This window comes from Pavona decussata, unplaced genomic scaffold, assembly GCF_977016875.1.
Source record: "Pavona decussata unplaced genomic scaffold, jaPavDecu1.1 SCAFFOLD_51, whole genome shotgun sequence".
NCBI lineage: Eukaryota > Metazoa > Cnidaria > Anthozoa > Scleractinia > Agariciidae > Pavona > Pavona decussata.
In genome coordinates this window covers 5,007,501-5,032,619 of record NW_028145473.1, presented here as the reverse complement: position 1 = coordinate 5,032,619, position 25,119 = coordinate 5,007,501, and the positions used below count along the sequence as shown (strand labels likewise).

General features: G+C 40.3%; 1 long non-coding RNA gene and 3 pseudogenes across 1 annotated transcript in view; 3 read left to right on the top strand and 1 right to left on the bottom strand.

The window, feature by feature from the left end:
- Positions 1-3,891: 3,891 nt before the first annotated feature.
- Positions 3,892-9,132, top strand: LOC146481195 (uncharacterized; annotated as a pseudogene).
- Positions 9,133-15,221: 6,089 nt separating this feature from the next.
- The window catches only part of LOC146481192 (uncharacterized), a 17,061-nt gene continuing 7,163 nt past the window's right edge, over positions 15,222-25,119 (bottom strand). Inside the window, exon 3 of the long non-coding RNA XR_014864546.1 lies at positions 15,222-15,244. This is a non-coding gene — a long non-coding RNA (uncharacterized LOC146481192). The remainder of the gene's footprint in view (positions 15,245-25,119) is intronic.
- LOC146481194 (uncharacterized) lies at positions 15,671-16,570 on the top strand (annotated as a pseudogene).
- Positions 19,038-22,973, top strand: LOC146481193 (uncharacterized; annotated as a pseudogene).

Below are 25,119 nucleotides of genomic sequence, written 5' to 3'. Positions count from 1 at the left end.
GCATAAAATATAGCAAAGAAAAAGCTCGTGAAAAAAGAGAAAGACTCCCTAAGATCGAAAAAATGCTTCAGACTTGCGAAAAACAATGTAGCAAATGCAATTCTGATGTAAACTTTAGAACAGCTCGAAAACCTCCAAATTGAATATGATGATATATATGAGGACTTGGCTAAAGGCACGATAATTCGTTGGAAGGCTACTTGGTATGAAAAAGGAGAGAGAAACGATAAATATTTCTTAAATCTTGAAAGCCATAACAGAAGTAAAAGTGCAGTCCAGAAAATCTTCAATGGCGAAGGTATGTAAAAGATTGTAAGAATCAACATGTAAATTGAAAAAAAAAGCACAAATAAAGATTATTTATAAAGATTATTGTTCATCACAAACCCTCAAAAAGTGCAACAAGAAATTCAAAGATTCTACTCCGGTCTCTGCAAAAGCGATACTCTCTCACCATCTGAGAATTATGCTAAATTCTTTTCTGAAAAAAACCTGATGTACCAAACCTCTCTCAAGTTGATGCTCTTAAGTCTGTGAAGGAAAACTAACAGTTTCTGAATGTTTTAAAAGTCTTCAGCTCTTTCAGAATAATAAGTATCCAGGGAATGATGGACTAACTGTAGAATTCTATAAAGCTTTATGGCATGTCTTAGGTGAGTTTATGGTGGACAGTTTAAATGACTCTTACGATCGTGGCAAATTGTCCAATTCTCAAAAGGAAGCTATCATCACTCAAATTGAGGAAAAAGATAAAGATAAAAGGTACTTATCCAATAGGAGACCAATCTTGCTAATCAATGTAGATGTTAAAATAGGTTCAAAAGCTATACAGCCAGAAGATTAGAGACAGTCTTGCCGAACATTATACATTACAACCAATGTGCATATCTGAAAGGCAGAACAATTTGTGATGCAATTAGAACAGTTGAAGATATTATGGAATTTACGGAAAGATACTGTAATAATAGTAAAATGATTTGTATTGATTATAAGAAAGCCTTTGATACTGTAAGTCGAAACGTTTTGTTTAAAACCCTTCAAGCTTTCGGCTTTGGATACTCATTTATTCAGTGGATTCACACATTCTATAAAAGCATATCAAGCTGTGTCCTTAATAATGGGTTTTCTACTGCACCTTTTTCAGTTCAACGTGGAGTAAGGCAGGGAGACCCACTCTGTGCTTACTTGTTTATTATTGTGTTAGAAACTTTATGTATTGGTATACGAAGGAGCAAAGATATTCAAGGAATTATGGTAGATACCGAGGAGATAAAATTGGGGCTGTTTGCTGATGATTTGACCGGCTTTTTAAAGAACAATATTTCTTTTCATACATTTTTAGAACTTGTAGAAGCTTTTGGAGAATGTTCAGGCCTCAGGATTAATCATGATAAGTCTGAAGTGATGCAACTCAGAAACAGTGTGCGCTCCTCTTTAAGAAATGACACCGAAATTCAAAACCTTTAAATTAAACACTCAGCAAAAATTTTGGGAGTTCACTTGACCTATGACTCGTGTGCCAAAAGAAAGCTAAATTTTGATGAAATTGTTACCTTTATCGAACAGAATTTTGGGAGTTCACTTCCCCTCTGACTCGCGTGCCAAACGAAAGTTGAATTTTGATGAAATTGACCTTTTTACTCTATTAAAAAGGCATTTAATTTGCAGCAGCAAATTGTTTTACGTTTAAATGGGGAAAACACCTCGATCAATAAAGCTGTGTCAAAAACGATTTATAAAGAATTTAGAAACAGAGTTATCACCATACCTTCTGCTCAAGAGAAATACAGGAGCTCCTTCATAAATGATACCCGTGATTGGCCAGAAATCTATAGCTTGCCTCATTGTGTCACCTCAGACACAAAGATGCGTGAAATGAAATGAAAATATAAATAACCTCAACAACAACGAAATTATGCTTGGAATGCCAAATTGCGAAGACAAGTGATTTGTCAATCATGTATTACTAATCGCTAAACAATATTTGTATTCTTGTCGTTGCAGAAAAAACGTTTTCTATATTTAAAGTTTTTAGGTCTAGATTGAGGAAGAATCAAAATCTTGAATTAGTTATTGCAAAGTCAAAAAATAAGTTATAGCTTCATAGAGCGAAATGGGGCAAATTTGACTTATAACTTATGCATCGAGATACTGCTACGTTTTATATTATCTCTGCTGCTTAGATCTAGAAAAACATGAGGGTCAGTCGTATGTTGTATTGTCATGTATATGTGCGTGTGTGTATAATGAAATAACTTTTTCATTATAAGTGATGTAGTGTAATGTGTATTGTAAGTAGTTTAATATTATGTTTAAAACTTGTGACGTCTTCTAAATTACTAGCAGAATGCTGCAAAAAAATAATAACTGCTATTTTAGAAAACGTCAAAAACTGATATTACTTTACCATACTCACTCCATGGAAATTACATGTACTGTTAAGATCCCCCCTTTTCCCCACATACTTGTCTCTTAATTTATGAAGCTAAAATCCGTTCCCTGACAACCATTTTTCTTCACTACAGCTCTCAAGGGTAAATAATGGAAGTGATAGAGAGAGGGAGTTGCTGAATGTTCCACAATAATTTTTGTCACTTACGTGGGTCATTCACATAAGTTTTTGGAGATACATATTGATCACCAGCATAATGAAAAATATGCACCACCTCATGGGAAAGTAGCTGGTTATGCAATATAAGTTCTAATCCAGTTGCCTGGGATGCCTCCTGAACTCTATATGCTTTGAGACACTCACTAAAATTTACTGTTTCAAGCATGGATAGTCGGAACACAAGGAACTCAAGATTTACCTCCCATACCACCTTTGATGTCCCGAAAATGGGTATTTCGTTGTCAGCTTTAACTACATGTAACAGAATACATTCACCATGCACATTAATCCATGATGTGAGGTACACACTTGTTAGAATGGTAGCATCCAGCTCAGGGAAATCACTTACTTCCCTCTTTGCACTTTCAAAATCATTTCCAGTTAAATTTTTGTAGCTATAGCATGTCATCGAGTTGTAAGTCCTTAAGTGGTCCAATTTTCGGATTGTGTTCATTACCCGCAGTTGGGCCGCGTTCACCACGACAGGCTGGAGAGATCTCAGTCGGCTTCATTCGTAGATCCTTGTTTTTCAATTCAAAATGGCTGCCGCATCTCTCATGCATGAATTTTCACTAGCCATTAGCCACAGTGCGTCACCCAAGCCGAAAATGCACTGGACACTAATTAAAATACTCCTAGAGGGAGTTGGTACTTATTTCTTGCAACGCCTGTCTCTTTTTAGCTTTTAGCGGGAAATTTGTGAATAAAATAATCCGGTTCAATACCTTTGAATAATTGCTGTCGAATACTTTTGTTTGTACATAAATTTTTCGGTCATGAATCCTTCAGTTAATGAGATAAGGCGAAGATAAGTCCCTGAGGCCTTAAAAATACTCCTAGAGGGAGTTGGTACCTATTTCTTGCAACGCCTGTCTCTTTTTAGCTTTTAGCGGGAAATTTGTGAATAAAATAATCCGGTTCAATACCTCCGAATAATTGCTGTCTAATACTTTTGTTTGTACATACATTTTTCAGTCATGAATCCTTCAGTTAATGAGATAAGGCGAAGGCAAGTCCCTGAGGCCTTTAGAAAGGAAGTCGACTGGTTCGCGGAAGGATTTATCCAACCCAAAACAAGGCTTGAAATATCGGCGTCAACAATCGACGTATTTCAGAGCATAATCTGAGATAAATCTGGAGATGATGTGTTGTCAACATACGGTAAGTGTACTTGTTTTGTTATTTTTATTTCTTTCTTTATTTTATTTTTTCCTTCTTCGTCACTTTATAAATACAAAGAACCTCGTCTCAGCAGTTTCCTAGCCTGTTTACAGCAATCCCCTCCCCTCAGTTTCCTTATGCTTCACAGATTTTATCAGTTAACAGTACCTTTTCAGGTTCACTTGAAAAAAAAACATTGATGATACCTTAATTTTCTATGTCCTTGGTATATATTTGTTCACAGGGCTTTTTTAGCTCTGTTTACTTTCGGGTTATTTTTGTTCTTGTGTTTTATATTATTAGAGAGAATTTAACCTTTTCATATGTTTTAAGCTTGACAATAAGCAATAAGTTGAGTAAGCTTAAGGAGTGCATTCCACGTCTCGATGAATTCTTACCATTTGTGAAGCTTACCTACCAAATTGAGAAGATAGATCCACAATCAAAAGATAAATGGAAGCTACTTTTGCCTTTTTTGAATAGTTAGAATAACTGAATATGTTGCATGCCGAAGTCTCAAGTAAATGATTTGTAGGAATCCCCAATTTCAGTAGCACTTCTACATTACACCACTACATTATTTCTTTGTACCCACGGGTTGTCAACACTGCGCACGCGCGTCTGACATTGTCTGTTCCATGTGCTCGCCATTGATCCGAGTTGTTGTGTAATAAACCTTCGAGTTAAACGCTGTGTTTCCTCCCCATTGGCGTGGTGGCAGCGCCCACACCTCGAATTCCCTAAAACAAGTGTGGACTTCGGATCCTGCGATATCTACTCCATAACAAGGTGACAAATCCGGGGAGCGATTTGTGAACTTTCCAACATGGCCGCCTCGCCTCGAGCACCTAAACAGTGGCAACTAACAAAGATCGAGACCATTACTTCGTACAAAAGTTAGCGGCAGAACTTAATCTATGTTCTTTCTCTTGACAAGAACTTTGTTCCCTTCCTCTCTGCAACCTGGCAGAAGCAAACGGCCGCCAATCCACGTAGGGGCCTCACCAATGATGGCACTGTGGTTCCTGAAGCTCAGCAACTCACCTCCGCTCAAAAGAACGCCCATCTGGACCTACTACTCGGCCAAATAGCCAACTTCTGTCCTGTTATCTCTAGCAATTCTATCGTTAAACACTCAACTTCCCTGAACGACATATGGCAGAAAATCCGTCAACATTATGGTTTCCAGTCCACGGGAGCGCACTTTCTTGACTTGGCTAGTATACACCTACAGCCAGATGAGAGACCTGAGGACTTGTTTCAGCGTCTTATGGCTTTCTTTGAGGATAACCTCCTTTCTGTTCACGGCGGTTTAACACACCATGGAGACCAGGTAACTGCCGATGAAGACCTTTCCCCCACACTAGAGAACACTGTCGTTTTCCTCTGGCTCCAGTTGATACATCCAGGCTTACCTCTCTTAGTAAAACAAAAATACGGTTCTGAATTACTCAGTAAGACCCTGGCTTCCCTCAAACCTGAGATCTCTCAAGCTCTTGGATCTCTCCTTGATGAGTTACTGAAGATACCAAAGCCGTGCGTATTGGCAGTACCACACCACGGCGCTACCCTAATACTGGTCAAGGCCAACCTCGACGACGCCCCCTCTTGTCCTGCATCCTCTGCAAAACAGCTGGTCGCCCACATAACACTCACAACCTGATGAATTGTCGTTACTTGCCTGACCGTGACCGTCGACCATGGGCTCGGTCACGCATGGTGATGGATGACCCTGACAACCTCAGTGCTGAGGAGTGCGAACCCATGGATGACAGCAGTGACCTTGTAGTCCCACCAGCCCAGGGTGAAGAGCCAGCAGCCCTTCGTGTGAGCATAGTCCAATCACCTTTTATCACGAACACCCAGTGCAGCTGACCCTGGACACAGGTGCAACTTCCAACATGGTCCGCGCCTCCTCCGCCAAGCTGTATGCTTCCTCATAACCCCGGCCTCCCAAATGGCTCGTCAGGCTGATGCAGTTACCCCAATGGATGTCATTGGCGAGGTCCACTGCTCCCCTACCCGTGGACAGTGGACATTTGAATCAGATGCCCTTGTCGTTCGTCAACTAGACGTCGATATCCTGGCCGGTAACCCCTTCATGGTCCGCAACGATATTGGTGTTCGCCTTGCCAAACCTCAGATTGAGATAAGTGGCACCGATATTATCAGCTACAGCTCATCCTCTAGGCATACATGTCTACCCAACGTGCGGTGTACACAATCCTTCCTGCTACGCAACCCAATTCGCACAGTTGTTTTGCCAGGGGAGTATGTCCAGTTCAGTACCCCTTCTGAGGCTGACTCCAACACCTTGTGGGCCCTTGAGCCCCGGCTAGACTGTCCTTCTAACATGCCACGTAAACTAGGAGATGTGTGGCCTCCTCCCCAGCAAATTCAATTCGTAGATCATGCCATACGCGTCTCCAACATGACAGACTCCCCCATTCTTTTGAAGAGCGGTGAGCAGTTATGCCAGGTTTGACACATTCTACTCATTGAAGCCTCCGCCTCGCCTTCTCCTCCCACCACATGTAGTACTGCCTCTCCTTCTCCAGCCATCTGCAAGCCCTTTTCACCCCGTGTGATCGTTGATCCTGATGGGTGCCTCTATCAGGACACTCGTAACAAATTCATAGCTGTCAACCTGGAGTTTGATGATGCATTCAACTCCTCCATCTCTAAAGACAAAGGTGCAAGCGGCAAAATTGAGGCTGTTGTCAACATTGGCCCCACCCTTTCTCCTCAGCGCAAAGGCCGGTTCCCACAGTACAACAGAAACATCCTTGAGGAATTACAAGCCAAGTTTGATGAGCTCGAAGCTGCCGGCGTCTTCGCAAAACCTGAGCAAGTCAACGTCCACGTGGAGTACCTGAAAACCTCGTTTCTTGTAAAGAAGCCCAACGGCAGTACCAGGCTCGTGACATCCTTCGGAGAAGTTGCCCAGTACAGCAAGCCTCAACCCTCCTTAATACCAAATGTTGACAGTGTGCTGCGTGAAATAGGGAAGTGGAAGTTCATAGTTATCACCGATTTGCTGAAGTCTTTCTATCAGAATCCCCTGGCCAATTCATCTATGAAATACTGTGGTGTTGCGACACCATTTAAAGGCATCCGCGTTTACACTTGTTCTGCCATAGGAATACCCAGGTCCGAAACTTGTCTTGAAGAACTGATGTCACGAGTTCTGGGAGACCTCATCCAAGAGGACTGTGTTGCCAAAATCACTGACGACCTCTATGTTGGGGGAAATAGCCCGATTGAAGTACTTGACAATTGGAGGAGAGTTCTTGCCCTACTCCTCACTTATCTGCAGCCAAAACTATCATGTGCCACAAATTGGCCGCACTTTCCTCGGTCGAGCCTCCCTCAACAGTGCAAGGCCTACGCTCCTTTGTTGGTGCCTACAAAGTTCTAAGCCATGTGCTTGCAAGATTCGCAGAGTTGCTTGATCCCTTGGACCAACACACTGCAGGGAAAGAATCCAGAGAAAAAATTGTGTGGCGCGACGAGTTGCTGCTAACCTTCAAAACCGCCCAACGTGCCTTGGAAAACCACCAGACCATCACAATTCCCCAGCCCCAAGATGCCCTGTGGATAGTGACCACGGCTCTGTCAAGAATAGAGGCATCGCAGCCACACTATACATCAAAGTGGGTCGCTGCTCTTAGCTGGATTCTTCAGTGCCAAGCTTCGGAAGCATCAAGTGACTTGGTTGCCCTGCGAGATTGAAGCCTTGGCTATTGGTGCAGCAATTAGACATTTCGCCCCCTGTATCATTCAATCCCCACACACAACCGAGTTACTCACCGACAGCAGACCTTGCGTTCAGGCTTATGAAAAGCTCAAGAGAGGAGAATTCTCAACCAGTTTAACGGTCACCACCTTCCTGTCAACAGTCAGCTGCTACTCAGTCCACATACGTCATATCTCCGGAGTTGAGAACCTACCTTCTGATTATGCAAGCCGAAACGGGAAGGACTGTTTGGACTCTAGTTGCCAAATTTGCAAATTCATAATCGAACTTGAAGATTCTGTTGTTTCCAGCCTCTCTGTTAGTGATGTCCTTCACGGCTCTGTCAAGATGCCCTTCACTAGCTGTGCTGCCTGGGAGGCTACCCAGCTGGAGTGCCCTCACCTCCGGAGAACACACTCTCACCTTAGCCAAGGTACCGTCCCTCTAAGAAAGCCACCAAAATTATTGATGTGTGACGCTACGTTCTTCTTGTTGTGCAAGACCATCAACTCTTCCAACCCCCTCGTGAGCGCCTGGTTGTTCCTCACTCCGTCTTAGATAGCCTTTTAACAGCTCTTCACATCTGGTTTAGTCACTCTTCAAAGTACCAGATGAAGCGTCTCTTCAGCTGATACTTCTTTGCTCTGGACATTGACAAAGCCATCGACCTTGTATCTTCCTCCTGTCACACCTGTGAGTCAGTGAAATCAATCCCTAATGCTCCATTGGCATTTCATTTGCTGCTGATGTTGTCCGACGCCACCGACAATTAATCCTCGTACTAAGAGAGACTGTCTCCGACCCAATCCTCCATTCCCACGGCACTACCTTGGAGATCAGCAGGGTCAAGAATCCAAACAAGAATCCTGTTGCTAAACGCGCCATTGAGGAGCTCGGTTTAAAGCTCCTGAACCTGTCCCCTGAGGGAGGACCTGTGTCTGTCGTCACTCTGGCTCTCATTACGGCAAATACAAACTCCCCCATCCAACGTGATGGCCTTACAACGAGGGAGGTCTGGACTCAGCACAACCAGCTAACTGGTGAACAGCTACCTATACTTGACAGACAACTCATCATTAGTCAGAATTTCTCCCGCCAGCAGAATCACACACCCAGAGCTCCGGAAGTTCACCACCTCACAGTTTCGCAGTAAACTTTACGTGGTGCCCATGTCTGAATGTTATACAGTGGCCCGACAGTTTTGGCTCAGTCTCCGCAGGGCCCTATTAGTGGCGTTCACAAAGCCTCCCCATTTGACTCTGATGATGATGCTGACCCTGTTATTCTACCACCAAGACACTCCACTGTCCCTGCACCTCCTCTTGTGGCTACTTAGCCTCCCGCCTATAAACAACCCACGGTTCCGCAACCTGCGCATGATGTTGTCCCTCTTCGGGAACTTCCTCCAGTACCTGCAGCCATTGTTCCACCACCCTGCACTCCAGCCTCTTCTCCTCTTCTTACAGGTTCTCTACCCGAGTCGGCTGCTGTCGTTCCTCCCAGGACGTCTGGCCGCCAACAACGCGCCCCCTTTTGGCAAAATCAGGACTGGGACTTAAACTACTTGCTAGGCTTTTGCGTTCTTCCTGGTAGCACTATTCCGCATCCTTTCACCTTACATTAGTAATTTTCTACTACTTGCTGCACTTAGAAGGACAAGACTAAGGGACCAGAGACTGCACCCGTTGTGCTTGTATCAGTTAAGTTTCAGGTCCGCTTTCTGCGTTATTGTTCTAGAATAGAATAGAATAGACTGTTTATTCACAAATACGTCGCAGTCATTAGACTGAATTGCGTATTTTACAGAGAAATATATAAATAGGTAAATGTTAAAACTAATTACAATCATGTACACGATATAAAAATGTAAGTATCTAATAGGATTAAAATATGTATAGTTACTAGCTATGTACTACGCGTTGTTTGTTGCTAGGCATCTTTTGACATTGCGTACACAAAGGACTGTCTAAAGCAGTCTGTGCGCAAGCGTGGTAGATTATATGTTCTCTGTTGTCGCAGGCAGTAGCTTTGTTCATTTCGTGGAGGCAGTAAGTTGTGTAGTTTATGCCCCGAGTTGTTGGCGATTGAATCAAAGAGTCGTTTACATAGTTCATTGCATCTCTCTTTTAGCGTTGGCAGGCCTAGGCTGTCCAAGCAGTCCTGATATGACATATCTGGGGGAATTATGGAAAGAACTCTTTTCTGTATTCTCTCCATATCCTCACTGAGATAAGCGGGAAGCGCGTGATGGAAGAGGGGAGCACAATATTCTAGAACAGACCTGATTGTTGTACAATAGAAATTATCAATGTCATTACAAGGTACACTAGCCCTTTTCAGGAGAACAATGAAATATATCCCCTTGTTTGTCTTCTTAATAAAATCTACGACGTGATTGCTCCATTTGAGGTCACTAGATATAGTAACACCTAGGATTTTGGCGCAATCGATGACGGGAAGGGCTTTGCTATCTACTTTTATATTGCATGCATATTCAGTTCACTTCTGTGCTTTAGTGCTAAAGAGAGAGTTAGAAGGCAACCACACCACAACGTTATTTACATTGTACCCAGCGGTTGTCAGCACTGTGCATGTGCGTCTGATGTCTGTTCCATGTGCTTGCCATTGATCCAAGTTGTCATGTTATAAACACCTCCTCCCTATTGGCGTTATGCACACGTAAACGTGAACAATACAATTACTCCAGGATTACTGTAGCCTTTTCTTTAATGTATTGTATTGTAAATTAAGCAATGTCCTGTAATTTCGCTTTTCCTTCTTTTGTATGTTTTGTTTTTCTGAAACAATTAAGTTGCTGAAACTTCAATAATTAAAATTTACATAAAAAAGGCCACATGTGTGACTGGAGATGTCGCAATTTTCTGCTAGAAACCTGCTCTGATATATGTGGAGTCATCGTTCTCATAAACACAGTGCTAGCGGTTTTAGACTGATCTCTATTTCAGTTCTTGACTGGCCCCTACAAAAAAGTTCAAGTCTATCTACAAGGTCCAAGCCAACATGCCTACTGTATCAGGAGAATCTTAATGTGTTGGTTTTCCGAACACTGTATTGAAATCAATTATGTGCTTCTGCATCCTGATTGGCGCAATAATATCTCTGACAAGTCTGACCACTCCTTTTGCCTTCCTCAAGACACGTCCAGTAACACAAGGAAAAAGCTAAAGCTCTCCCTAAATCGCAAAGTGCCGTCGTCTAGTGGAACAAGTTCGAGTGCAACACAGTATGATGCAGCATCTAACAAAATCTTCTCTCCTACTCCTGCTGAAGCTTCTGTACCTAACACCCAGGCCTCCAAGTGGTCCTCTTCAATTCCCAACTCTCCACTGTCTCTTGATGAAAAGTTATGGCCACCGCTAAAGACATCTTCCAAGGCGGGTGCAGCTTCCTCATCATGTAAAAAAAGGACCTTCATGAGTGCAAACAAACCCCAATCCCACGAGCGCCTAGATCCGTCGCATGCAAATACACCAACACATAACAATTCTGCACAAGCTAACGCTTCTGAGAAAAGTGATTCAACTGCCCAGCCATCTCCTAGTACTGACCGACGTCCATCTTCAGCTTCCTCTGGTAACGCACCGCGTCTCGCTCCCTCGCCTTGTAACAACAGGTTGTTCACCGGAGCCTCGTCATGTAATGAGAAACCCCGAAAGGACGCACATTCCTCAGCTAAGAAAGTATCGAGTGCAGAAAAACCTCACTCCTCTGCACGTCCAGACCTAACTAGTACCATGCATAGCAATGCAGCACAAGCTAACGAGTCTGAGAAAAGTGATTCAACTGCCCAGCCATCTCCCAGTACAGGTCGTCCATCTTCAGCTTCCTTGGCTGACGACCATGTGGCTCCCTCATCATGTAACAAATGACTTTCGCCGGAGCCCCGTCATCTTCGGGAAAAGCTCAAAAGAACGCACATTCCTCAGCTGAGAAAGTATCGTGTGCAGGAAAACCTCAGTCTCACGAACCCCTAGATCCAACCGGTGCCATCGTCATCGTCTCTCTCAGTAGAAATGATCAATAATATCCGAAATAAGAAAATAATACCACCGCCTTCAGAAAGACTTAAAACGTAAGCCTGGTAAAAAAGAAGGAAGGTCTAAAAGGTGTAAAGATGTGACTAATTATATAAATTCCAAATGGTTTAAAGCGATTGGCATCACTGATAGACGCAACAGCGGTCAAAGTAAGCAACGTTTTACACTGCTTTTTATAAATTTTGGTATAAGAAAGCCTTTAAAGTTGAGAATATGTGGTATGGTTTCTGATTGTAACTCAAGCTTTCCCTCGATTACAACTATTTATTTATCAGTTATTGAGGAGTTGAAGCCTTTTTTTGCTTTTCTCTGCTTACGTCTGCTCCTTTATCAACAGAAACAAAATGCTTGTAACGACACAGGACCTCATACACCTTCAGAACGATGTTAAACTCTTTAATTACTTTCATCATTTGCAAGTCGCACGTTATGGTGATTTTATTATCCTTGTCTCTCCAGAACAACGTTTGCTACAACTGGTGATTTAATATGGCATCTAACTAACCATCATGGGCGCGACTTGAAAATAGAGCGGATGACAATCAAAGACATGGCCGAATTTGAGAAATGGAAGAATGTAGAAGAAACGATGACCAAGAGCTGGTACAAGAAACAACATGCTGACAGAAATAACAGGGACTACAGAACATCCTGGTTCCGATGCAACAGAACCGGGACGTTCGTTTCCCAAAGTAGTGGAAAGAGAGCTCTGAAATGGCAAGGATCCTCCAAGACCGGATGTTCATGTCCCACCTTCATCACCACAAGAAGGAACCACACAACTGGAGAGGTCGAGGTAGAGTTTTGTTTCACGCACGTTGGGCACAAACAGGAAAATGTTTTCAAAAGAATATCAAAGGAAATATGCGCCACCATCGCTGCAAAGTGTTCCCAAGGGGTAAGCATGAACTCCGTAATGGACTACGTACGTGACAGTATGTGCGGGCCACTCATTAGGGATCACTTAGTAACCCGTGCAGATCTACACAACATCAAGCGTCAGCATAACATCAACTGTATACAGAAAGCTAGTGATGACGCTGACAGCGTTCTGTACTGGGTAAAAGAGATGAAATGCGAGGAGTTCAATCCAGTTTTGTGCTTCAAGCCACAGGGCGAGAAATCGAACTATAATGGTGTTGAAGAAAAAGACTTTATTTTTGGATATCAAATGCAGTTCCAAAAAGAAATGTTTGAAACACAAGGTAGCAATTTAATATGCGTTGACGCGACTCACAGCACGACTGCCTATGACTTTCAACTTGTCACAGTTCTTGTTGTAGAAGACCACAACATAACATACCCTTTATTTTTTTTTAATTCAGTTTGTTTGCTAGTATCGATATAGAAAGATAATATACATGACACATATGTAAATGGCGTTTACTACCATATAAGATTTCATACCAAATGCATAAACAATCTACTTAAGGAATAAAGTACAGCAAAGAAACAACTTTTTTTCTCATAAAAGACAGGCCGAAATGCTTTTTATTTAAATACTCGCTTCTCAGGCAGCAAGTCTGAAATTTTTTTTTTTTACTTTTCACAAACAATAAAATAATATTGGGTTGGTCGGGCAATGGGAAACGAAACATTTGATTGGGATGGCCTACAAGAGTTTACATGAAATAAATATTTCAGAACAGTTTATATCCTTATGTTGCAGGCAAATAAGTTCATTTTATAATCAATTTGGGCCACAGTGCTATAATTATAGCACATTATCCTGCACTTTAGACACCATGCTTTCTTGTATTACTGATCTTACTGTATATCGGTAGCTTACCTTTCTTTCCTCCTTTTATAGTCTTTTGTTAAGTCAGAACTAATGTACATTGTAAACAAATAATTTAAAACTGTTAAAACAAACAAACTCTGCAGTGTATTTCGACAGTGGGAGACGCAGATAATGATTAGAAAATGCTGATAGTTCAAGCCTTGTTTTAGGTTGGTCGATCACCCTGCTTTTTAAAGCCCTCAGGCATTTGTTTTCAGTGCCGCACAATATATTCGTCCAAAAGAGACAGGCGTTGCAAGAAATAGGTACCAACTCCATCTCAGAGTATTTTAATTAGTATCCAGTGCATTTTCAGCTTGGGTGACGTGCTGTGGCTAATGGCTAGTTCAATTTTCATGGTGGCAGTTTGTAGTTCTTGGAATGAAATCACAGGTTTGTAAATCAAAAGAAACACTTCTAAGGAACACTCGGCTGCTTTAAAAGAGGAAATCAGTGAGTTCATAGCGGAGAAATTCCTGTTCGAGATTTTGTCAAGGCGAAACATGTGCGATGGGAAACAAGATCTGCAAATCATCACATGAGCTTTAGACGTTCTCCGAAATTTTTGTGTTCTCCTGGGAATCCACTTTACAAAATACTACAGGTTTGAATACGAATTTAACTGTGCTTTATGTTTAATTGATCGATTTGTCATATTTCAAATAGCTTTGGCAAAATTTTCGAAAAACGAGAAATTGTGCTTTAGTCATGTTTGGTGACTCGCAGCCTCACTCAAGGGGAAAATTGAACGAATTTGCTATTCAGGCGTGAACACAGGTCTGTCTGAATAAATTTTGCAATTAAGATAGCTAATTGTCTGTTTATCTGTGTGTCTTGATTCACGGAATTTCTTCACCATGTGATCTTATGTAAACCACGGGAGAGCCAAACAATATCTATTACCATCCCCCTGTGTATTAAAGTGTAAACAAACCGAAAGCCTCCAGCGCATACCAAATTCGCCCATATGACAACACAATCAAATTACGCTGCACAATTTTGGCACTGACTAGAGCAGTTTATTAACCCCTCTGAATTTTATACAACGTTGCTTCTTTACTGCAATATTCTACAAAAATAAAGCAGTAGCCACATCCATAGACTGCCTTTTATTTTATTTCCTTCCTTCAGAAGTAGCTACATGCAGTCCTCAACTACCTATTTTTTATCTTCCCATTTGACATGTTATATGATAAATTGCAATCCTCCATAGATTTTATGAATGAGGAAACTATTCTTTAGTGACCTTTAGCCAATGACATACAAATGTTTTTAAAACTACTTTTCCTGGCTTTCTTTCTAAAGTATTGATGTTTACTTTCGAAACACATGCACCAGTAGTTTACCAGAGGGCCCTAATGTCAGAATCAGTCTGGGGCAATGGATTAAATAATGTAGCTTTGGTATAATTACTGCATCAAACACTTGCTTGAATTTAGAAAGAGAGTCTCTCATTAATGTCTTCAAATATGCCACACTTTCAACATGAATAACTGGCGAAACAAGTAGACTGTAAATTGTAAGTAGTTTTTCTACCACCTTCCAATATTGACTTTCCATGTCAATACTGTCTCTAATAAGGAATGGGAGGACTCTCAGAAAAGCCAGTTTTTGGCTGAACGCTGCCCAAATCCTGATAATCGTCTTTCATCTCCCCAGTCAGCTCATACTTTTCTTCAGAGATTTTCTGTAGCCGGTCTACCATTTGTGAGTCACAATGGTTAAATTCATGCAAACGCTTGTTGAATTGTTCAAGAGTGAATGCCTTTTCAGTGAGTATGTAATATTTCAGCAGGTGCCCAATGACATAAGGTACTGCTCTTTCAAAGAGAATGTGCATAATGTCTTGTGCATGTCAACTGGGAAGTGTGTTCTGAGGCACTGGTGACAACAGGGATCTGAAAATTTTGAAGGGAAACATGAGAAAGGAAATCCAGAATGATGATCTGCACTTACTTGTCAGTAACCTGATTGAAAACAGAATCAACTTCAATCACTTGCCCAATGACAGCCCCAAAGGGAATATCAAAGATTTCCCTGAGCAATTTCCCTGAGCATAGTTTTTCTTTAAATGTACCTGAATGGAAAAGGTACGCCAGAATGCAAGAAAGTAATTGTTGGGCGAATTGTTCTTGAGTTCTTCAAAAAAATTTCAGTTCTTGAAAGCTGTTATCCCTGACCACATTTCTCATGAGTACAGCCAACAAATGTCAGAGAAGTCCACCATAGTAAGCCTGCCAATCATCTATGCAAATGAAGCAAAGTATGATGATTGTGTAACAATTTTGAGAACTTATAAAAAGTAGATTGCTGAAATCTAATACAATAGGAGGAATGCTGCCCCTTCAAAAGTTCTTGACTCCTATGAAGGAAGTGAAGAGCTGTTCCTCAGTGTGGGGAAAGCTTACATTGTAACTGCTGTCCTGAACGTTTTTGGGATGTCAGATCTTGAAGAGAGGCCCCCATTGCATAAATTCCCGGGAAACGTTGCACATGAGGGCTTAGAAAAAAAGAGCAAGTACTTTGATGATGCTTTTCGGCAAGTTCATTGACAAGTTCCCCTTACAGAGAGTAGATGTCAATGATTTCTGCAGTGATGATGATTATGTTACGAATTATGCCCTTTGTTTTATTTTCTTGGCTATTCTTGTCATGCAAATGAAGGACACTGCACTGAAGAGCGGAGAGGCAACAGAAATCTCATCAACCGAAAACTCTTACTGTCAGTTTTCAAGTCAATGGGGGCTTACAGCAAATATGCTATTGAAATGTTTGTGCATATAGCCCAAATGGAGTGCCTATTAACTCCACGCCTGGGAGGGGTGGTACTGGAAGGAATATTGAAGACGACCTGCCCAAGAAATTTCAAACTGTTGCAGTAAAAGCATTGTTCAGAGGCAGGAGCCAAACAAAACCCTGAAGTCCATTACCAAGGTCTACAAAGCAACCACTGTCATCCATTAGATTGTAGAGGAATTTGATTCTTTTGTGGTAATTCACAAGACATCTGTGCAACATACTACACATGACTCACTTAAGGATGAGAAAGAAATGGTATCTGACCTATTGCAATTGAATCCTTTCAATCATATGCCACTTCCCTGACATTAAAAGCTTTATAGTTTTCTACGCTGTAGAATTGGCCAATTTTATTGGCAACATTGTTTTGACTAGCTTACCCCGCTCTACTAACACAGGTTTAACACGGACACCATATTTTTTCAACCTCGTGAAACATAACACCCTTATATATCATTAACACACATAAAGAGACTGTACTCCAGTACGATTTGTAGGGCGTTTAGCATCCTAGCATCAAGATAGCTGCTGTTGCATTGGCCTTTTTTTCGTTATGTTTAGTGCATCGCACTCATCTCTCATCATTCAGATACATGCACTTGTCTAGTAAGAAGCCTCCTTCTAAGATACAGAGAAAGACCAAGATATATAGGTGGCCACGCAAGATGGGTATTCATTCATTCAGAAGTATTCTCTACGTGGATTGCAATTTTGTTGAAAATCATGTAGGGCAATGTTACAGAACCATTTGCTTTTTAATCAATTTGTCATCTATTTGCATTTAGTTGAACTCAATGGAAACGACCAAGCAGCTGAAGAAAACTGTGTTGCAGGAAGAGTTTGAGTTCCTGATCGACTGTGGCTACTCAAAACCGCTGCGCGATTGTGTCATAGATGACAAAAGGGAAATCTTGGAGTGCGCGATTCAACACTTTAGGCACCATAAAATCAGAGACGAGCTACAAAAACTAAAAGAGGGTCTGGGAAAGGTTAAGGTCCTACCAGCTATTCAAAGAGGCCAAACATTTGAAAACTGCTTTTTTGCACAGACAAAAGCCTGGAAATCACCGCAAAATACATAAGGCAATTGTTTGTGTGTTGCTTTTCGGCAATGGGCAGCAATGCTAGATGTGTCAAGGAAGACCTGATGTTCAACTGGGAGGACTACCTCAAGGAGATGGGTAAGCTTAGTAGCCTGTCATTTTGATAAAACTAGGAGATATGTCCAGGATCGAGCTTGTTAGCAAAAATTTGCTAGCAAATTATTTTTGCAAAAGTAACAAGGATTTTTCTTGCTAACTAAAACCATTCATTACAAATATCGCAAAAATCGCAAAAATAACAAATGTAACAAGATTCAAGACTTAGAAGAAGATGAAGGCAGGAAGGGCCCCGAAATGTCCGCAAATATCGCAAAAGTAACAAGGTTTTTTCTTGCTAGCTAAAACCATTCATTACAAATATCGCAAAAATCACAAGAATAGCAAATGTAACAAGATTTAAGTCTTAGAAAAAGATGAAGGCAAGAAGGGCCCCGAAATGTCCGCAAATATCGCAAAAGTGACAAGGCTTTTTCTTGCTAACTAAAACCATTCATTACAAATATCGCAAAAATCGCAAGAATAACACATGTAACAAGATTTGACTTAGAAAAAGATGAAGGCAAGAAGGGCCCCGAAATGTCCGCAAATATCGCAAAAGTGACAAGGCTTTTTCTTGCTAGCTAAAACCACTCATTACAAATATCGCATAAATCGCAAGAATACCAAATGTAACAAGATTCAAGATTTAGATAAAAATGAAGGCAAGAAGGACCCCGAAATGTCCGCAAATATCGCAAAAGTGACAAGGCTTTTTCTTGCTAGCTAAAACCATTCATTACAAATATCGCATAAATCGCAAGAATACCAAATGTAACAAGATTCAAGATTTAGATAAAAATGAAGGCAAGAAAGGCCCCGAAATGTTAGCAAATATCGCAAAAGCAGCAAGGATTTTTCTTGCTATCTAAAGACTCCCGTGACAAATATCGCAAAAATCGCAAGAATAACATATGTAACAAGATTCAAGACTTAGAAGAAGATGAAGGCAAGAAGGGCCCCGAAATGTCCGCAAATATAGCAAAAGTAACAAGGATTTTCCTTGCTAGCTAAAACCATTCATTACAAATATCGCAAGAATAACAAATGTAACAAGATTCATGACTTAAGAAAAGATGAAGGCAAGAAGGGCCCCGAAATGTCCGGAAACATCGCAAAAGTAACAAGGATTCTTCTTGCTAGCTAAAACCATTCATTACAAATATCGCAAAAATCGCAAGAATAACAAATGTAACAAGATTCAAGACTTAGAAAAAGATGAAGGCAAGAAGGCCCCCGAAATGTCCGCAAATATCGCAAATAGTCACGTGAATGAAAACGCTCTATTGATTCAACTTGCTTAGAATATTCACTTTGGGCCCAGTTGTTTAAAGCCCGATTAAGCTAATCCTGGATTAGTGAAAAATTTAATTGTTATTATTTACCTTTAAAGAGGATTTTTCACAAGATGAAGTTTTAAGGAAAAGAAATTTTGTAATATAACCCTTTAGGCCACAATTTTTTGGCAAGCCCTCTTTTAGCGGTAAATAAATAGCAAATCAGATTTACACTTACCTAGGATTAGGTAAATTGGGCTTTGAACAACTCTTAGAAGAAATTCAGTGTTTTGCATGTGACAATAATGGGTGAGACTGTATCTGTAACAATGTAGGTTTCATTTTTGGAGTTTTTGTACCTTAAAACGTCCACCGAGGGAATTTCTATAACCAGAGGTTCAGGGCTGTCAACCTCCCACGTTTTCAAATATGGAGAATATGAGTTCCCAGCCAGCAACAACAAGGGCCTTACAATCGAACCGTTTTGCGCGCTTTTCCGTCGTTTCCGTGTCAAGCTCCACTCGCTGAATTGATCTAAGCGTTGTTTCATTCAATAGAATGGCTGAACCTCCAAGAAAAAAAGCTAAATCAACGACAAGCCGTGCACCGCGAGAGAGAACCACCATCCAGTTGGAGGTTGAACCTGGAATGAAAGAGCGCTTGAATCGATTGTGTTCACGTATTCAAAATGTAAAAAATTCTCTAGGAATACACCAGCGTACCCCACAGGGTAATGTGTTGATGATAGAATGCTTGGTGGCAGGATTCCAAGATGAGGAAAGGAAGCGAATGGCAAGTTTCGATTCGAGTGTGTTTTCAGGCTCTCCGGCTACATCCCTTCGAGATACCTGGTCGCAAACAGACATCCCCCAACCGTACGTATTAGCTACAGGAGAGAACAGTACCGCTTCCTTTGACATCCACACACCGAGTAGGGCCGACGAAAGCTATTTTCTCGTTTCTTACGACGCCGTGAAGCGCCTTATGGAAACCATGGCACACTACACGGACACTGTGCACGTGTCAGTATGAATTGTGTTGCTGGCCATTCCTTTCGGTGGTTTTCAAGTTCGATCGTTTCTGGGAAATTCACGGCTAATCTGAGGTATAGTGATCTGATAATTTTTGCTTTATATGTTGAATAAGTTGATATAGTTATTGACTGCCTTGCCATATCTGACAAGTGTGCCGTTGTGCCAATTTATGTTTTCAAGATCTATCAACTTTAGTCTAAAAATGTTACTGCCACCTTTATTACTAGGATGGTGCATGGATTTACATCTTCTGGTCTAACTGAGACCAAATATATTACAACATGCCAGGCAGCCAACATTGGACATGTTGATGAGAGATATATTTCTCGAGGTAAATTCTCTAATGTCATATACAAATGGCTTCAAGTGAACTGCGTGCATTATGTCTTTTTTGATGTTGTCTCACTGTTGATTCACTGAATGTTCCTCTATAAGTGATATAAATATCCTGTAAGATTACAAGTTTGATAAAAATATAACAGAACTTTACAAAAACCAATATGTTGACAGGTGCATCTTTGGATAGTACCATTACTCAGGGAGAGATCCTTATAAATAACAGAAAAAACTGAGTAAGAAATTTTAGCAATTATTTCCAAATTAACTGTGCCCATGTATGTTGTGTCCACTCACCTGATGGTTATTTTATTGTTATTGATATGAAGTATTATTGTAACCATTTTTTCTGTAGAGAACCAAATTATTTGACATCTTTGGGAAATGTACTTTATTACATGTTATCTTTATCATGCAGTATATAGTGCATTAGGATACAAACAAGCAGTTCAAGTGTTTTATGAGAAGAACTTGGCAGAAGCACGCTTAGAAGCACAACAAGACTGTCGATATCCTCTGCATGGAGATGTGAGTATTGTTATGGTTTTACCTGTGGTCTTTGAAGGTAGATTTGTGTATCCTACGTAAATGAAATTGTCTGCAGCAGTCCAACACAACCTAGTATCCAATACTATATAATTCAAGATTCTTATTGTAAATTTCTACTTCATATTTTTAACATATTTCTCCTTTCATTAAGTGTAGAGCGCATTTGATCATATGTGTATGCTAATTTGCACTTTATAAGTACTAAATTATTATCATTATTATCAAGCTGAGGTCTTGTTTTTTTCTAATAATAATATCCTGTATTACTGACGGTTTCATCAGGTCATCATGACAGATGCCAGGCACGATTCAAGTCGTGGTGCTCGGCATACGATAGTGACTGCTTTATCATACCAGTGAGCTAATATTTATTGTTACTGTTGACTGTTGACTGTTATTCTATCTAATGAAAATATTTTACTGTTGTTATATTGGTAACCATCAGTCATCCCAAAATGTAGCATTTTAGCAACAACATTTTGCAACTCTATGCGATAAGATAATCCCAATAATGTTCGCTAGAACAAAGGTGGCAGGCAATATCAATAATATAGTGATTTTGTGATGTGCTAAAATTAAATAACAATAAAAAACAAGTGTAAAAATGATATATATGCTTGGGCTAACTGGACTTCTTTTATGTTATTGTCTTAGCACCAAGAAAGTGATATTTAGTCGGAGCTGGGGCAAGAGTAATATGGCATCGGCTGCAACGAGAGAAGTACCAATGACAAAGCAAGTTGTGAAGTCCATTGAAGCTCTAGGTAACAATACCATACAATTACCTTCTAACATTATTTTCATATTTATGTATAACTTACCATCAAATGCATTTGTAGGTCATCGAGTGGGTGAAGTGGCACATGATTATGTGCCAGCGCTGAAGGTGTGGTTGGATGGAAAGGGTATCAAGAACTTATATGTCAGTTGGCATGGTATGTAATGTCAAGTTTATGTTATCAGAAGTAGCTACGTTGTTGTAATTGAGCAAAAACAAGATTTACCCAACTGCCATCTCACATAGTTGGGCATGCATGTAAATACCATGATGTACATTTAGCTTTATATGGGTTTCATATCTTTTTTTTTTTAAATTCCAAGGTGGGAAAGGGCTCAAGAAAGCGATAAAGAAAGTGGCCACTGGACTAGTACGAGACTCGCAGAAGACTTGGTTCTCAGAATTATCTGACAAAGGTAACCAAGCTATACAATTCCATATTATGTCTTTTTTTATGTATAATTTGTGAATTTTTAACTTTTAGTCAACCATGATTGAGCATTCTATTACATAGTGTCACTCATGTAATAATCTTTTTCAGTGAAATGCACCAAGACCCACATGTCCTACGCAATGAAGAATTGTAATGGTGATGCCGACAACTTAAGAAGTTACATTATCAATATTGTCGACCACTACAAGGTATACACATGCCTGGTTGCTTCTTCTTGGTGTTATTTTTCTAAACCTGTTCAAAAAGCGTCGTTCTTGACATTTCTTTTTACGTAGGGTGATCATTCCAACTGCAAATCAGAATCCAGATGTAAGCAAGAGGGATATGTGTGTAGTAAGAAACCCCTAACTGACGAGAGAGCCATTGCTGCTTTCAGGAAAAGCAAGCAATAGAAGGCACCAACATATACCGTCATGCTAGTGATTATGCCCTGGTAATATTCACTGTATTTTAATATTTATCTTTCTTGGAACAGAACAGGTTTGGGAATTAGTATGAAAAGAAATACCAGCTATATATACATGTGATGCAAAATACAAAGAAAAGCGGTAAAAAATGTTTGGAAGTATATATTTATATATATTGACCGTTTGCTCGTCGGTTGGCGACCGGTTTCAACGACACAACTTCAACAGTTTGTCTCGCATCTCGTAGAAGCTGGATTATAACATCCTGGTCCCCTTCACAGACTTCAACAGTTATCTGCAAAGAAACAACGATCATTAGCTGCTACGTACCGGCTAAAAGTTACAAAGTCATAAATGGAATCAAACAAGAATAACACTCACCCGCACTCGTTTTCTTGGAGGACATTCAAATGACCCGAGCATCTTTCGCGATTTTCTTCGAGAGGTAACTGGGGTCAACACTTATAAAATACACTAAGAAATATTGGTATAAACACAGTGTGTGTGTTGCGCGACGGCAGATTCTCTGAGAATTCCTAGTGTATCGCGCACGGTAACAGACTATCTGATGTTGACATCTCAGTGTCTAGAATGAAATGACTGGCGGCTTGGACAGGCCAAGGTCCTTATATAGCGCGGGTCCGTGTTTAATAATATTCACTTGGTGGTTGTTGTTCAACTAGTGTAGAATTTTGTTAAATTTTTATTTTCGCTGTTTTCATTATATTTGTTACTGAATCCTTTCTCTATAGGGACCGAGTGAGATTGAAAGAATGTGGCACAAGGTTGGAAAAATGGACCCCTTGATATTTCGTCCAGAGATAACCTATGGTATGCTAAGAATCGTCATATAAGTTTTAGGTTCTAGAGTTTTTACATTTTTGAGAAAATTACGAAAAGCCGTCGACAACCGGTGAAGCCGAAAAATCACAGGAATGAGGTCAAATTTCATGATCAGATAATCGAACTCGCGTGAAGGCGCATAGCAAATTATGGTTTTTCTTAGTTTATAATGTTAATCAGGAGGTATTGCTAAGCTGCTTTGATGATAGTTTAGACTTACAATTGTAATTCCGAATTTCTGGGGAGCAAGCGAAGAGAACCGAAATTTGTAGACTTTGAAAATCAAAAATTCCATACCCTTTTCAAACATCTCAAAACATACTCGGTATTATGTAGAATTCTTTCAAAATTCAATTCTAGCAAGTAAAAGAGCTGTTTGTGAACGTGATATAATTTTTTTCTTGGCAAAAGTTATTTGTGAGGCGAGCGGCCCCATGCAAGTTGACCCAATTTGACCTTTCGAAGAGATCTTGTTTAACCAGGAAATGTAAACAATTCTACTATCCTTAGCTCGCTTTCTGAGCAAACCATTGTAAAACCCTGCCATTTCCCATCAAAACTACCCAGTTAACCTGAGATAATACTTCGGTTACAGCTTACCTTCCAAATGGGTGTTTGAAGGCAAATAATTCTGATGTTCTTCGCTAATTTTACCCGTGTCTTGCTGCCGTGCTTAGCCACCGGCCTTTTCATCACTACGGCATTTTCTATTAAGGCGTCACCTTTCTCTGGGTTGTGTAATATTTTTGAAGGACCTGGATCCATGTCTTCCATAAAAAGCATCCTCTGGGTATCTACTGAGTTTTCTATTGAATATTTCTGATGAAAAAAGGCAAGAAAGTGAAGGAACTAATTGAACTGAAAAACAGAGGCAGATCGATGTCACGCAATCTTTACATCCAAGTGATCACGTGCCGCAAATACATCCGCGTGGATATTTTTGTCTTGCTCTTGCTCATTTCTTCATTTTCTTCCTTACTAGCATACAATGTTTTCCTTTTGATTTTCGTAACTTTTTTATTTGTAAGCACAAGCCTATTTCGAAGGAGAGTTCTTTGTATGCAATACTTTGAGTCGCTGTATATACACGCAACACATTTACTTTTCCCATTTATTTCGAGTGACTGTGCAACAAACTAGAAATCCTATCTAGTTTTAGCTCCAAAAGTCAAATGCCTGGGAAGGTCCATTGCTAATGATTTCCTAAAGCAGAAGAAAGGGAATAGTAGTATATATCTGAAAAAGGGCTAGTTACTGGCCGCAAAGCGAGTTTTTGTAATTTGTATTAATTGTACTTACCAATTTGCCTATGGCAGGTGTACACGCCAATGGGTCCCCTTCGTGGCGCATCTAACTTTTTAGGAGTTATATGTTCAACAAGATACCTTTTGATGCAGAAGTAGACGCACGCTTTTATATGATTCTCCAAAACTATCCCTTTGGAAACTGAAAATAATTTGCTTTTGGGTTCGCACAAGACATGTTTCTTTTCGCACGAGCAAAGAGCACGTAAAACTGTTTTGAGAGTTGCCATCGAGAGAGATCTTTTTTTTAAGTTTAAAACCGATAATTACCGAACACAAATAGATCTGTGGCAAACGGTTTGTTTACATGTACAAAAAAGATTCTAAATATAGAATTCTCACGGCGTTCGAGCTGTGATCTTCTATCGCTCGCACGATAAGCGAAGCTAGAACGTGCGAGGCTCCTAACTTTTTTTTAAATTTGGCAAACCTTACTAAGCGGACAAACTCCACTGGATTAAAATCTTTACAACTTTACAAAGATATGTACAGGAAAATGAGTTTAGGTCTTTTTAAGTGTATTGTATAACCTTGAGCGCTCACTTTGTCAAAAAAAAATTTGAAATCAAACATTATTTACAATTCGGCATTCCGAGTAATTAGGACGCATGTGTTTACTTCTGCCGAAATTGAGTCATTTGCTCTGCGTCATCGGTTGAAAAATGGAGAGAAATTGCTCGTTTCAACGGCTAGTTGGTAGCCAAAGCGGTCAAAAGCAAATGACTCAATTTCGGCAGAAGTAAACACATGCGTCCTAATTAATGTTGCCAAATTGTAAATAATGTTTGATTTCAAAGGAATTTTTTTTTTTTGACAAAGTGAGCGCTCAAGGTTATACAATGCACTTTAAAAG